At 48.4% G+C, this 13797-nt stretch overlaps 1 protein-coding gene across 3 annotated transcripts in view; it reads left to right on the forward strand.

The window, feature by feature from the left end:
• Window positions 1-13797, forward strand: part of LOC141094167 (uncharacterized) — a 219457-nt gene that overhangs the window by 188548 nt on the left and 17112 nt on the right. The window contains exon 1 of one of the 3 annotated variants that reach the window (XM_073579924.1): window positions 10301-10369. The exons of the other annotated variants lie outside the window; for them this stretch is intronic. The gene's annotated coding sequence lies outside the window, so the exon portion shown is untranslated. Of the gene's footprint in view, window positions 1-10300; window positions 10370-13797 lie in introns of those variants that run through there. 3 annotated transcript variants of the gene reach the window in all.

Consider the following 13797-nt stretch of genomic DNA (forward strand, 5'->3'; position numbering starts at 1 on the left):
CTGCCTTGTGAGCTTCCCATACAGTAGGGAATTGTATGTTTTCTTGTGTGTTCACATCAAAGAATTCTTTCAATGTTTTTCGTATTTTTTCTTTGGCAGATTGTTCAGATAAAAGGGTCTCGTCCAGTTTCTGTTTTGTTTTTTGGCCTGTGACCTAACACTATTTTATTTATTATTATTGAGTAGTCGGCATGAACACTCAAAATTATTTTGGCATCTGTTAGATTTGGGATCATCTGGAATGGTAGAAAGAAATAGTCTATCCGACTGTATGATAGCTGTGTCTGTGAAAAGTGGGTGAAGTCTTTTGTCGTATGGTTTAGAAACCTCCATGTGTCTATTGGTTTGAATGCAAGATCGCGGAAATGCGTTTAAGCGCTTTTTTGGTCAGTCTTGATCTCCCTGTGGAAGTGTCTGTGACTGGTTCCATAGGTGTGTTTAAGTCCCCTCCCAAAATCATTGTGCCTTCTATAAAGAGTAGCTTCCCTAAGTGTTTTAGAAAACCAGATATCTTGTTTGATGTTGGGAGCTTATAAGTTGCCTATTGTTACTAGCTTGTGAGCAAGTTTCCCTTTAATAAAGATACATCTGCTTTCACTATCTCTAAGTACCTCCAAACACTGAAATGGTTTGTGTTTGGAGATTGCAATTGTGACTCCTATTGATTTCCTGGAGGATGAGTACGAATGATACTAAGTGTTACAATAATTTTTTTTTTAAATTTGGGGTTTTCTCTTGTATAAAATGTGTTTCTTGCAGCAATCCAATGTCTACCGTAAATTTTGTAATGTGTGCCAGTACCTGGGTTCTTTAGATCGGAGCATTCAACCCTCTCACATTAAACGATGCTATGGTCGTTTCTTGTAGCTGATCATCCATAACTATTCATTGAGGCGCCCAGTCCCTCGCAACATAATATGCCGTACCATTGAATGTAGGTGTAGTGACCTGGTCCAGACTGGGTATGTCCCTTTAAGTAACCCTGGACCGTGAGTAGCTTTTCTACACCTCAACTCACCCCTAAGCTATCCTTTTACTGTTATATGGTTTAAATGAATCCATTACTCACTAATCTCATATAGTCATGATTTACTGTATTTTTCGCTTTATAAGACGCACCTGATTATAACACGCACCCCCAAATTTGGTGAAGAAAAAGAGAATTTTTTTTTTTATGTTAAATGGAGGTGTGTCTTATGCCAGTGTCCGTCTTTCAAATCATATACTGTATATGTCCCTCATCCTGGTATCTATATAACCCCCATTCTGGCATATTGCCCCCTTGTGCTGGCACATAGCCCCCCATCCCATCCTGGATATGGCCCCCTGGTCACGATATGTCCCCCTGCTGGCATTCACATGGCCCCCCTTTCTCTATATGCCCCCCTGCTGGCACACACATGGCCCCCCTCTCTCTATATGCCACCCTGCTGGTATGGACAAGGCCCCTGCGTCCCTATATTCCCCCCAGCTGGCATTCACATGGCCCCACGTCCCTATATTCCCCCCTGCTGGCACACATTGTGTTAGGTGTCAGGTTCTTGTCGCTGCACAGCAGGAATCCTGAGCCTTGCATTCGGCAGTCTTCTAATCCTCTCCATCCGCAGAGGAGGCTGCTCAGTAGACTCGTCTTTCCAGGCGCTCTGCTCAGACCAGCTCTGTAGGTTTAGTTGCTGCTGCCACCTCTGATACAGCTATAGCAACGCATGCTGGCCAGAAGCGAGCTGCTCCAGGGACTAAGTCCTCCTTTCGGTCCACTGAGCATGCCCGTGGGACGACCTCTCATTGGAGATCGGAGGTCACATGCTCAGGTCCTTCTCCAGCTCGGACTGGACCATCAGAAAGGTCAGGAAGGTCCTGGAAGGACGCTGCTATAAAAAGGTCGCATGGCCGCTTGGCCATGCACTAGTATAGACTCAAATAGTTATGGAGTGTATGATGATGGATGCATGTATCTGGTGACTGACTCATTATGAAACCCTTTCCCTTTGATACGTATGTTGGTAGGGTTTAGAGTCCGAGTCAGCGCCTGTCAGTGGCTAGTCTATAGGCCACAGTGCATATCAACCAACTGCACACTAGCGTCCGATGGTGTCGCCCACTGCAGGGCACTATCGAACCACGGCAAGTGACAGCCACGCCGGTGCAACGCCTTGCACAACCTGTGCGCTTATCTGGCCCAACCCAGGGTGATCAGTGGCGTCCACCTGAGCGGCACTGTGCACACTTGCACGTGTTATTTAGTTAACCCTTGCTGGCATCGCAGTCGCGGCACCGAGCGCTAAAGGTCTAGAGGGACTTCAGTCCTGCGGTCTAAGGTCGGCGTTCTGTGACTATACGTTAGCACTCACACTGCCGAGCTCTGTGAGCAATAACAGGCTACGGCATTTATTATTTGGCGGTTGTGCGGCTCTGTGAGATAACAGAGTCCGCCTCTGTACACATTGGGTGAGGCTAACCCCGTGTGTTCCGTTATTATACCGCCATATCACGTCCGCCATTACGGAGCAGCAGTTAATACCTCTGCACGGTGGACCCCAAGCTGCGAACGCACCTAAATACCATCTTTATTATTTGGTGCGTTCCGCCAGCCCGTAACATTATTCTAGCACCAGGGTCTGGCTAGTAATGGCGGACAAACAGCGACTGCTACAGTACATCTGGCAACTTCAGAGCAGGTTGGCGGCTCTCCAGCATTCAGCCTCAGCTGCAGACGTTACTGCGGTCGCTGTTCAGGCAGCCACGGAGGCTGTCTCCCTTGTGACCACTGCCATCCCTGCCCAGACTTTGTCCCGCCTCCCGCTGCCCGAGAAGTTCTTGAGCGATAGTGCTTCTTGTAGGGGTTTTGTGAGGCAGTGCTCTATACAGCTGGAGCTGCTGGCAGCACGATTCCCCTCCGAGCGGGCTAAGGTGGGATTTATTATTTCACTCGTCGGGCAGGGTTTTGGAGTGGGCCACACCGCTATGGGAGCGGGGTGATCATGTGGTGCATAGTGCCTCACAGTTCTTGGGCACTCTGAAGCAGATCTTCCTGGGACCGCGAGTTACCCATGACACCGCGCTGCTGGCATTGTCACAGGGCTTGTCTATGGTCAGCCGCTTTGCCATCCAGTTCCGGACGCTGGTCTTGGAGTTAGAGTAGCCAGATAAGGTCCTCATTCCGGTATTCTGGAGAGGTTTGGCTGAATATGTGAAGGATGCTCTGGCCACCAGTGAGTGAGATTCCCGCAACACTGGAGGAGCTTATCACCAAGCGAAGGTTGGAGCAGTCCCAGTGTAGGCAGAGGTTTAGGCTGGCACCCAACTTTGCTAAACCTCTGGAACCTCCTGATTGGGCATCTGAGCGTCAGGGGGCTTCCCGTGAGGGATTCAGGCCCCAGTTCGCTCGAGCCCTTGTGATCAGTCCGGTCACCTTGCCAACCGGTGCCCACAGTAGCTGTGAAAATGCTCGCGCCTATTGGCCATAGGAGGTGGCTCACTGGAATCCGCTGCGTTTTCCTCCAAGTTGTCCTTTAAGGGGACACTTAAGTTTGGTTCTTCCACTCTGGCGGTGGAGGTTTGCGTGGATTCCGGAGCAGAGGGCAATTTTATGTCATCTGCCTTCGCTCAACGGCACGCAATACCACTGGTTATGATGTCTAAGCCAGTCACCGTCAGAGTAATGAACGGTGCGACTCTGCCCTCACAGATTACCCATCAAACCGCTCCACTGATACTCTGGGTGTATCCATCTCATCAAGAGACGATATCCCTCCTCGTCATTCCCGAGGGTATCGACCAGGTCCTTCTAGGGGTCCACTGGTTGCGGTATCACTCTCCCCATATAGAGTGGTCCTCGGGGAGATTTCTTGGTTGGAGTAAGTCATGTGAGGGTAGATGTCTGAGGGAGTGCATCCAGGTTGCCTCCACCAAGGTCCCCGCAGATCTTTCCTCGCTCCCCAAACACTATCGACAGTATGCAAACGTGTTCTCCAAAATGGCAGCGGAGACCCTTCCACCGCATCACCCCTATGACTGTCCTATTGACCTTTTGCCTGGTGCTGAGCCTCCCTGGGGTCGAGTCTACCCCTTATCTCTCCCAGAGACAGAGGCCATGTCTCAATACATCAGGGAGAATCTGGCAAGAGGATTCATTAGGAAGTCAGTGTCACCAGCGGGGGCGGGATTCTTCTTTGTCCAGAAGAAGAATGAAGAATTGCGTCCATGCATCGATTGCATGGATCTTAGCGCTATTACCGTTAAGAACAAGTATCCTCTGCCCCTGATATCGGAACTGTTTGGTAGACTACAGAGAGTGAGAGTGTTTACTAAACTTGATCTGCGGGGGGCTTACAACTTGATTCGCATCCGTGAGGAGGACGAATAGAAGACGGCCTTTAACACAAGGGACGGGCAGTATGAATACATGGTGATGCCCTTCGGGCTCTGTAATGCTCCTGCCATCTTCCAAGACTTTGTGAACGACATCTTCAGGGGTATGCTCACCACCTCAGTTGTAGTCTATCTGGATGATATCCTCATCTACTTTCCAGATATTGACTCCCACCGGAGAGATGTTTGCAAAGGTTTCGACCTCCTATGAGCGAACTCCCTCTATGCCAAGTTGGAGAAGTGTGTGTTTGAGCAGGAGTCCTTGCCTTTCCTGAGCTATATCATCTCTGCCCAGGGATTGGCCATGGATCCTGCCAAACTGCAGGTGGTGATGGATTGGCAGGAGCCCCATTCGCTCAAGGCGGTGCAGCGCTTTATGGGGTTCATAAATTATTATAGCCAATTCATTCCCCACTTGGTGGCCCTCACCAAGAAGGGTGCAAATCCCAAGTTGTGGTCAGAACGTGTCTCCAAGGCTTTCTCCTCCATTAAGACTCATTTTGCTAGCTCTCCTATTCAACATCGCCCCGATGTAGATAAACCCTTCATTCTGGAGGTGGATGCCTCTTCCGTCAGTGCTGGAGCGGTCCTGTTCCAGAAGGACCCGCAAGGTCGGAAGCACCCATGCTTCTTCTTCTCCAAGACCTTCACACCGGCGGAGAGGAATTATTCCATCAGGGACAGGGAGTTGCTAGCAATGAAGTTGACCTTCTCGGAGAGGAGACACCTCCTGGAGGGGGCTCACCACCCTTTTCAGGTGTTCACTGACCACAAGAACCTGGTGTATTTGCAGACGGCCCAGCAGCTAAATTCTCGCCAGGCCAGATGGTCCTTGTTCTTCTCCCAGTTCCATTTCATCCTACATTTCCTATCTGGTGAGAAGAACGTTGTGACGGACTCAGCTTCTGCTGAGCCCATTTTTTGAGTGGACCCTCTGGGTCATGGCACCCACCCACCGAGGGTGAGCTTGCCTTGTGAGAATCCACCCCCTATACTGTACAAGGAGTGTCAGGGGCAAGACCAAGGGGGTGAGCCACCACGACTGCTGGGACCAGACGGCCGGCTCAGGGGGACACTAAGTGCAAGTGTCTGACTACAAGGACGAGCAAGAAGCAAGACAAGACGTAGCTGCAAGGTATCTTCATTAGGATAACTTCAGAATCACATTCAGTGTAAAAACGTGAGAACAAGCAAAACGTGCAAAGTGCGTGCCTGGGCACGCCAAGGTCCATAGCATGGTGCGTGACAGGTGGCACGCCTGGTACAGAAAAAGGCACAATGGCAATGGACTCCGGACAGCTGGCAACGATCGACATGATCAGGGCATCAGGCTGCGGTTATCAGCTCCGGCAGGCAAACCAGGGTTCAGGCAGGGAGGCACAACAGATCTCCAGGCATGGTGCGTGTTAGGGAACACGCCGAGGTCCAAGGCTAGGTGCAAGGCAGGGTGCGTGTGTAGGGGACACGCTAGGGCTCAAAGCAAGGTGCAAGGCAAGGTGCGTGTGTAGGGGACACGCCAGGGTTCATAGTTCAACAAACAAGACAGGGTTCAAGATTTGACAAACAAGGCAGGGTGCGTGTATAGAGACACGCCAAGGCACAAGGTACAAGGCAGAGTGCGTGTGTAGAGACACGCCAAGGCACAAGGTACAAGACAGAGTCCTGTGCGTGCAGAGAGACACGCCAGGGTCCAGGGCAGGATGCGTGCTAGGAGCCACGTGGGAGGCACACCTCACTGGCCAGTGCACATGGCTGTAACGCCAGCACGAGGCACGGCTAAGGCACAGGAGGCAGGCAAGGGAACCTTCGTGCTATGGAGCCACGCCAGGTTCAAGGCAGGATGTGTGCTAGGAGCCACACCAGGGTTCAAGGCAGGGTGCGTGCTAGAAGCCATGCCAGGGGTCAAGGAAGGGCTGCGTGCTAGGAGCCAAGCAGGAGGCATGCCTCACTGGCCAGTGCACACGGCTGTACACAAACACGAGGCACTACTACAGCACAGGAGGTGGGCAAGGGGAACCTACGCCGGGGTTCAAGGCAAGAACAAGCAAGGAACAAGGCAAGACAGGGTACGGAAAACGGAGCGGAAACATAGGCAGAAACAGAGCCAGGTCAGAGCGAGGACAGAGTCTAGCAGCGGAGCGTAGGCCAAAGCCCAGAGCCGGGCCAAGGGAGCACCTTGGGACTAGACATAGAAACATGCCAGAGAGCACAATAGAACAGAGTACGGAAAACCAGGCTGCGACAAGAAACATGAGAAGTACTACAAGGCTCAGAATAGCAAAGACCAGACATAGCGAAACAGGCAAGGCAGAGAATAGAGGGAGGACTACAAGTCAGAGAATAGCTAAGGCCAGACTTATGAACTCATTTTCTGCTCCACCAGTTGAGAGTTCTCCTTCCGTTCTCCCTCTGGTGGTGACAGGAGGTAGTGAGGTTGGTTTAAGTGGTAGTGATCTGCCACCTGATGAGGAGGATACCGATTGGATCTCTGGAGTATCAGACTGGATATAAGACAGCCGACGCCCTATCCTGGTGCTGGTGATTCAGTCTGCTTCTCAGGTCTTGGACTCCAGCTCTCTTCCAGTCTTCTCAAGTTAAGTTTGTTTTTTGCTAATGTTCACACTTGCGCTTGTTGGTCAATTCAGTTTCTTGTGCGGTCAGCCTGCCCCTGCTGGGGCTTTACTGAACTTCCACTCCTATTTATCTGTATTTGCCAATTTGCCTTTTTTGTCCCTTATTAGATTGGCCTCCTTTTGCTCTGTTTCAGAATATTTCAGAGTGCTGATATAGTGGGAGAAGTCTAGTGACTTCAGGGTTAATTTTGCTATCAGAAGTGTTGGACATTATTTTGGTAGGGTTTTTTGGCAGATTGCAGACAGTGTCTTTCCTTTCCTGTCCTTTCTAGTTAGTTGGGCCCCATCGTTTTCTCAGCCTATTTTCCTGCCTTTGTTTGTGTTTTCATCTTGTTTCACCGTCAATACATGTGGGGGGCTGTCTTTCCTTTGGGGTCTGCTCTGGGGCAGTTAGTTTTCCTCTTTTCCTGCTTTAGGCTTATGTAGCTCTCCGGTTGTGACGAGGCGTCTAGGAACGCTCCACAACTGCTGTTAGTTATGTGGTTAAGATCAGGGATCTGCAATCTGCATAGTTACCAACCTCTCTGGTTTTCTGAGACTTAGCTTGTTGTTTTTTTTCCTCCTCGGTGACCCATTCATAACAGAATCACCAGCCATACTGCAGATTCTAGGGTACTCAAAAGCAGGAAAGAATTGTTAAAGAAAAAGAAAAAAAAGTGTCAGAATTTTTTTATTTATTTATATTTTTTCCTCTTTTTCTCTGGGGCCGTAGGAGGATTTTTTTTTCTCTCCTAATGGAGATTAAGCAACTGTCTGATCGTGTGGAGCAACTTGCTGCTGAAGTACAGGGAATTTCCACCTACCTTATTCAGTCACATGCTGCTGAACCCAAGATTCCTACTCCTGATGTGTTTTCTGGGGATTGGTCTAAATTTCTGAATTTTAAAAATAATTGTAAATTATTTCTTGCTTTGAAGCCTAACTCATCGGGGAGCTCTGTGCAGCAGGTTAAAATTGTCATCTCCTTGCTGCGCGGCGATCCCCAGGATTGGGCTTTTTCTCTGACACCTGAAAATCCTATTCTGACTAATGTGGATGCATTTTTTCAGGCCTTGGGGTTGTTATATGATGAACGTAATGACGTTGATCAAGCTGAGAGAACCCTGTTGGCATTAGACCAGGGTCAGGATCCTGCAGAGTTGTACTGTCAAAAATTCTGAAAGTGGGCGGTCCTTACTACATGGAATGATAGTGCATTGGCAGCTCTCTTTCGGAAAGGTTTGTCAGAGACCGTAAAAGATGTTATAGTGGGATTTCCTGTTCCCTCTGGTCTGGATGGCTCTATGTCATTAGCCATTCAAGTTGATCAGCGTTTACGTGAACGTAAAACTACACGGGAGGAGCTGCCACCTTTTGAACAAATGTCTGAATCTATGCAATGTGATGGGGTTTTGTCTAGGGCGCAACGTCGGGAGTTTAGGAGGCGTAATAAGCTGTGTTTTTTCTGTGGAGACGCCTCTCATACTATTTCTGTCTGCCCTAAACGAGAGAAACATTTTTCACACACATTTGTTGTGGGCAGTATACAACCTAAGTTCCATTTGGCAATTACTCTGATCTGCTCCTTGCCAACATTTTCCACTAAGGCTTATGTGGATTCAGGAGCAGCTCTGAATCTGATGGATTTGGACTTTGCTAAACGTTGTGGTTTGTCCATGATGCATCTGCAGACGCCTATTCCTTTGAGGGGTATTGATGTCACTCCTTTGCTCGGAGAATAAACCTCAGTTTTGGACCCAGGTGATAATGCGAGTTGCCCCAGACCACCAAGAAAATTGTAAATTTTTGGTGCTGCATAATTTGCATGATACTATTGTTCTGGGGTTCCCCTGGTTGCAAACTCATAACCCAGTTTTAGATTGGAAATCTGTGTCTGTGGTGAGTTGGGGTTGTCAGTGTGTTCTTAGGGATGCTCCTGTTTTCTCCACCTCTCCTCAGTCTCATGATATTCCTGATTATCTGGCTGATTTCTCTGATGTATTTAGTGAGAGTAAGTCTGCATCTTTGCCTCCTCATAGGAGTTATGACTGTGCAATTGAGTTGATGCCTGGGTGTAAATTTCCCAAGGGTCGGCTTTTCAACTTATCTGTACCCGAACATGATGCTATGCGATCCTATATTAAGGAGTCGTTGGAGAAGGGTCATATTAGACCATCCTCGTCACCTTTAGGTGCTGTTTTTTTTTGTGGCCAAGAAAGATGGTTCATTTAGACCGTGTATTGATTATCGTTCCCTTAACAAGATGACGGTTAAATATCAGTACCCGTTACCTCTGATGTCTGATTTATTCTCCAGAGTTAAGAGTGCCTGCTGGTTTACTAAGCTTGACCTCAGGGGGGCGTATAATCTTATTCGCATCAAGCACGGGGATGAATGGAAGACGGCGTTTAATTGTCCGGAAGGACATTTTGAGTACCTGGTGATGCCTTTTGAGCTCTCTAATGCCCCTTCTGTCTTCCAGTCCTTTATGAATGATATTTTTCGAGACTTTGTGGATAAGTTTTTGATCATCTATCTGGATGATATTTTGATTTTTTCTAGTGATTGGGATTCCCATGTGGAACATGTCCGGACTGTGTTCCGGATTTTGAGGGAGAATTCCCTGTTTGTTAAAGGATCGAAATGCCTCTTTGGTGTACAGAGGATTTCATTTTTGGGATTTATCTTATCTCCATCGACTATTGAAATGGACCCGGCCAAGCTACAGGCCATTTATGATTGGGTTCAGCCTACTTCTTTGAAGGCCCTCCAGAAGTTTTTGGGTTTTGCTAATTTCTATCGTAAATTTATAGGTAATTTTTCTGGTATTGACAAACCACTGACCGATCTGACCAAAAAGGGCGCTAATGTGCTGAATTGGTCTCCTGAGGCTGTCTCAGCATTTCAGGAGCTTAAGCGGAGATTTACTTCAGCTCCGGTTTTACGGCAACCTGATGTCTCACTTCCATTTCAAGTGGAGGTAGACGCTTCTGAGATTGGTGCAAGAGCTGTTTTGTCCCAAAAAGACCCTGTGACTTCTAAGATGAATCCCTGTGCCTTCTTTTCTCGAAAATTTTCCCCATCTGAACGCAACTATGATGTTGGGAATCGGGAATTGTTGACCATGAAATGGGCATTTGAGAAGTGGAGACATTGGTTGGAGGGAGCTAGACATCAATTTGTGGTCCTCACCGATCACAAGAATCTGATTTATCTGGAGTCGGCCAAATGCTTGAATCCTAGACAGGCTGGATGGGCCTTGTTTTTCACGCGTTTTAATTTTGTTGTCTCTTTTCTTCCAGGCACTAAGAATGTTAAGGCAGACGCCCTTTCTAGGAGTTTCTTTGCTGATTCTCTTAATGTGACTGAGCCTACTACTATCCTAGGTGAGGGGGTAGTTCTTTCTGCCATTTTGCCTGATTTGAGACGCGCCCTGGAGGAATTTCAGGAGGATAAACCTGAGCGTTGCCCTATGGGAAGATTGTATGTTCCTGACCAGTGGAGAAAGAGAGTGATGTCTGAAGTTCATTTCTCCGCATTGGCTGGTCATCCGGGTATTTTTGGTACCAGAGATTTGGTGAGTCGGTTGTTTTGGTGGCCTGCCTTATCTCGTGATGTCAGGAATTTTGTACAGTCCTGTGGGACTTGTTCTCGGTCTAAACCCTGTTCTCGTTCTAGTGGGTTGCTGATGCCCCTGCCGGTGCCCAAGAGGCCATGGACCCATATCTCAATGGATTTTATTTCTGATCTTCCTGTCTCTCAGAGAATGACTGTTATCTGGGTGATTTGTGATAGATTTTCGAAGATGGTCCATCTTGTACCACTCCCAAAGTTGCCATCTTCCGCTGAGTTGGTGCCCTTATTGTTACAACAGGTGGTTCGGTTACACGGGATTCCTGAGAACATTGTGTCCGATAGAGGGGTCCAGTTTGTTTCCAGATTCTGGAAAGCCATTTGTTCCAATCTGGGAATTCAGTTATCCTTCTCCTCCACGTTTCATCCCCAGACCAATGGGCAGACTGAGAGAACAAACCAGACCCTGGAGTCTTATTTAAGATGTTTTATATCTGCTGATCAAGATGATTGGGTCTAATTTTTGCCCTTGGCCGAATTTGCGCTGAACAATAGAGTTAGTTCTGCCACTTTGATGTCACCCTTTTTCTGTAATTTTGGGTTTCATCCTCGATTCTCTTCAGGGCAAGTGGAATCTTCATCATGCCCAGGTGTGGACACTGTGGTTGTGAGAATGCAGCAGATATGGGACCAAGTGGTGGATAAGTTGTCACTCTCTCAGGAAAAGGCCCAGCGTTTTTCCAACCGGCATAGGACCATTGGTCCCCGGTTTAAAGTGGGTGATATGGTTTGGTTATCGTCTAAGAATATTCCTATGAAGGTTGCCTCTCCATAATTTAAGCCAAGATTTATTGGACCTTATAAGATTCTGGAGATTCTTAATCCTGTTTCTTTTCGATTGGCTCTTCCAGTTACGATCAAAATCCATAACGTATTTCACAAGTCACTGTTGAAGAGGTTTGCAGAGCCAGTAGTTCCTGTGGCGGCACCTCCTGACCCTTTATTGGTTAAATGCAATGTGGAATATGAGGTAGAGAAAATATTGGATTCTCGTTTGGTTAGACGGAGACTCCAGTATTTGGTCAAATGAAAGGGTTACGGCCAGGAGGATAATTCTTGGGTCTCTGCCTCTGATATTCATGCCAATAAATTGGTTCGTGCTTTTCACCGGGCCCATCCTGATCGGCCTGGTGGCATGGATGAGGGTTCGGTGACCCCTCCTCAAGGGGGGTACTGTTATGAACTCATTTTCTGCTCCATCAGTTAAGAGTTCTCCTTCCGTTCTCCCTCTGGTGGTGACAGGAGGTAGTGAGGTTGGTTTAAGTGGTAGTGATCTGCCACCTGATGAGGAGGATAACGATTGGATCTCTGGAGTATCAGACTGGATATAAAACAGCCGACGCCCTATCCTGGTGCTGGTGATTCAGTCAGCTTCTCAGGTCTTGGACTTCAGCTCTCTTCCAGTCTTCTCAAGTTAAGTTTGTTTTTTGCTAATGTTCACACTTGCGCTTGTTGGTCAATTCAGTTTCTTGTGCGGTCAGCCTGCCCCTGCTGGGGCTATGCTGAACTTCCACTCCTATATATCTGTATTTGCCAATTTGCCTTTTTTGTCCCTTATTAGATTGGCCTCTTTTTGCTCTGTTTCAGAATATTTCAGAGTGCTGATATAGTGGGAGAAGTCTAGTGACTTCAGGGTTAATTTTGCTATCAGAAGTGTTGGACATTATTTTGGTAGGGTTTTTTGGCAGATTGCAGACAGTGTCTTTCCTTTCCTGTCCTTTCTAGTTAGTTGGGCCCCATCGTTTGCTCAGCCTATTTTCCTGTCTTTGTTTGTGTTTTCATCTTGTTTCACTGTCAATACATGTGGGGGGCTGTCTTTCCTTTGGGGTCTGCTCTGGGGCAGTTAATTTTCCTATTTTCCTGCTTTAGGCTTATGTAGCTCTCCGGTTTTGATGAGGCGTCTAGGACCATCGTAGGAATGCTCCACGACTGCTGCTAGTTGTGTGGTTAAGATCAGGGATCTGCAATCTGCATAGTTACCAACCTCTCTGGTTTTCTGAGACTTAGCTTGTTGTTTTTTTTCCTCCTTGGTGACCCATTCATAACACAAGACATAGCAAAACAGGCTAAGACAGAGAACAGCAGAAGTACTACAAGGCAAAGCAAGGCTAGGACAAACGTGGCACAAGAGACAAACATAAGACAAGGCACGGGACAAGAGATGGAATACGAACACAGAGCGTGTGCAGAGACGCATGACAGGGCAGAGTGCAAGGGCACAGAATAGAGGGAGCGACCCAGCAGACCAAACAGCCATGCAGGGAAGCAACACAATAATCATAGGGAGGGGCGGTCTAATATAGCACCATAGCACTAGTACTTCCGGGTCAGGACCAGGGGAGAACTTCCAGTTCAGATCCTCCAGGATCACAGAGAGCATTCACATGACCAGGGATTCCAGACATGCAGAGATAATTTCAGAACCAGACAGTACAGCAACCTAGGAAAGGTCACATGATCAGGGTTCCAGACATGTAGAGATGATTGCAGAACCAGACAGCGCTGGAGCCTAGGAAAGGTCACATGATCAGGGGTTCCAGACATGCAGAGATGATTGCAGAACCAGACAGTGCTGGAACCTAGGAAGGACACATGATCAGGGGTTCTTGGAACACAGATAATCACAGAAGGCAGAGCAGAAACGCAGGCATCTTGCAGCCCAACAGTCATGAGGTGAGTGTGCACACTGCTCTAGGGAACATGCAGGATAGCAGACATGAGATGCGCGTGCACACCGCTCCAGGAGTCATGAGGCAAAACAGACATGGCGGACGTGACAAATGTCTGGGCCGATGCTCTCTCCCGCTCCGTGGTGTCTTCGGAGGAGGAGCCTCGGCCGATCGTCCCGTCCGAGAGCCTGAGGACCGTGGCTCCGGTCGCACTTGTGTCAGTACCTCCAGGCAAGACATTTGTCCTTGCCCGTCTGTGACCGGAGGTCCTCTCTTGGGCTCATTTGTCCAGGGTGGGTGGACATTTCGGGACAAAACGGACCTCTGAGCTTCTGACGAGGGTGTACTGGTGGCCGCATATGGCCCGTGACGTCAGGGACTATATTCAGGCGTGCGTCTCTTGCGCCCAGAATAGGTCCTCTCGGCAGCAGCTCGCTGGGCTACTTTACCCTCTGCCGGTAGCGGACAGGCCCTGTGAGATGGTCGGTATGGACTTTGTAGTGGGACTGCCA

This window comes from Dendrobates tinctorius, unplaced genomic scaffold (genome assembly GCF_039654945.1).
Source record: "Dendrobates tinctorius isolate UK_male_01 unplaced genomic scaffold, ASM3965494v1 ptg000063l, whole genome shotgun sequence".
Taxonomy (NCBI): Eukaryota; Metazoa; Chordata; class Amphibia; order Anura; family Dendrobatidae; genus Dendrobates; species Dendrobates tinctorius.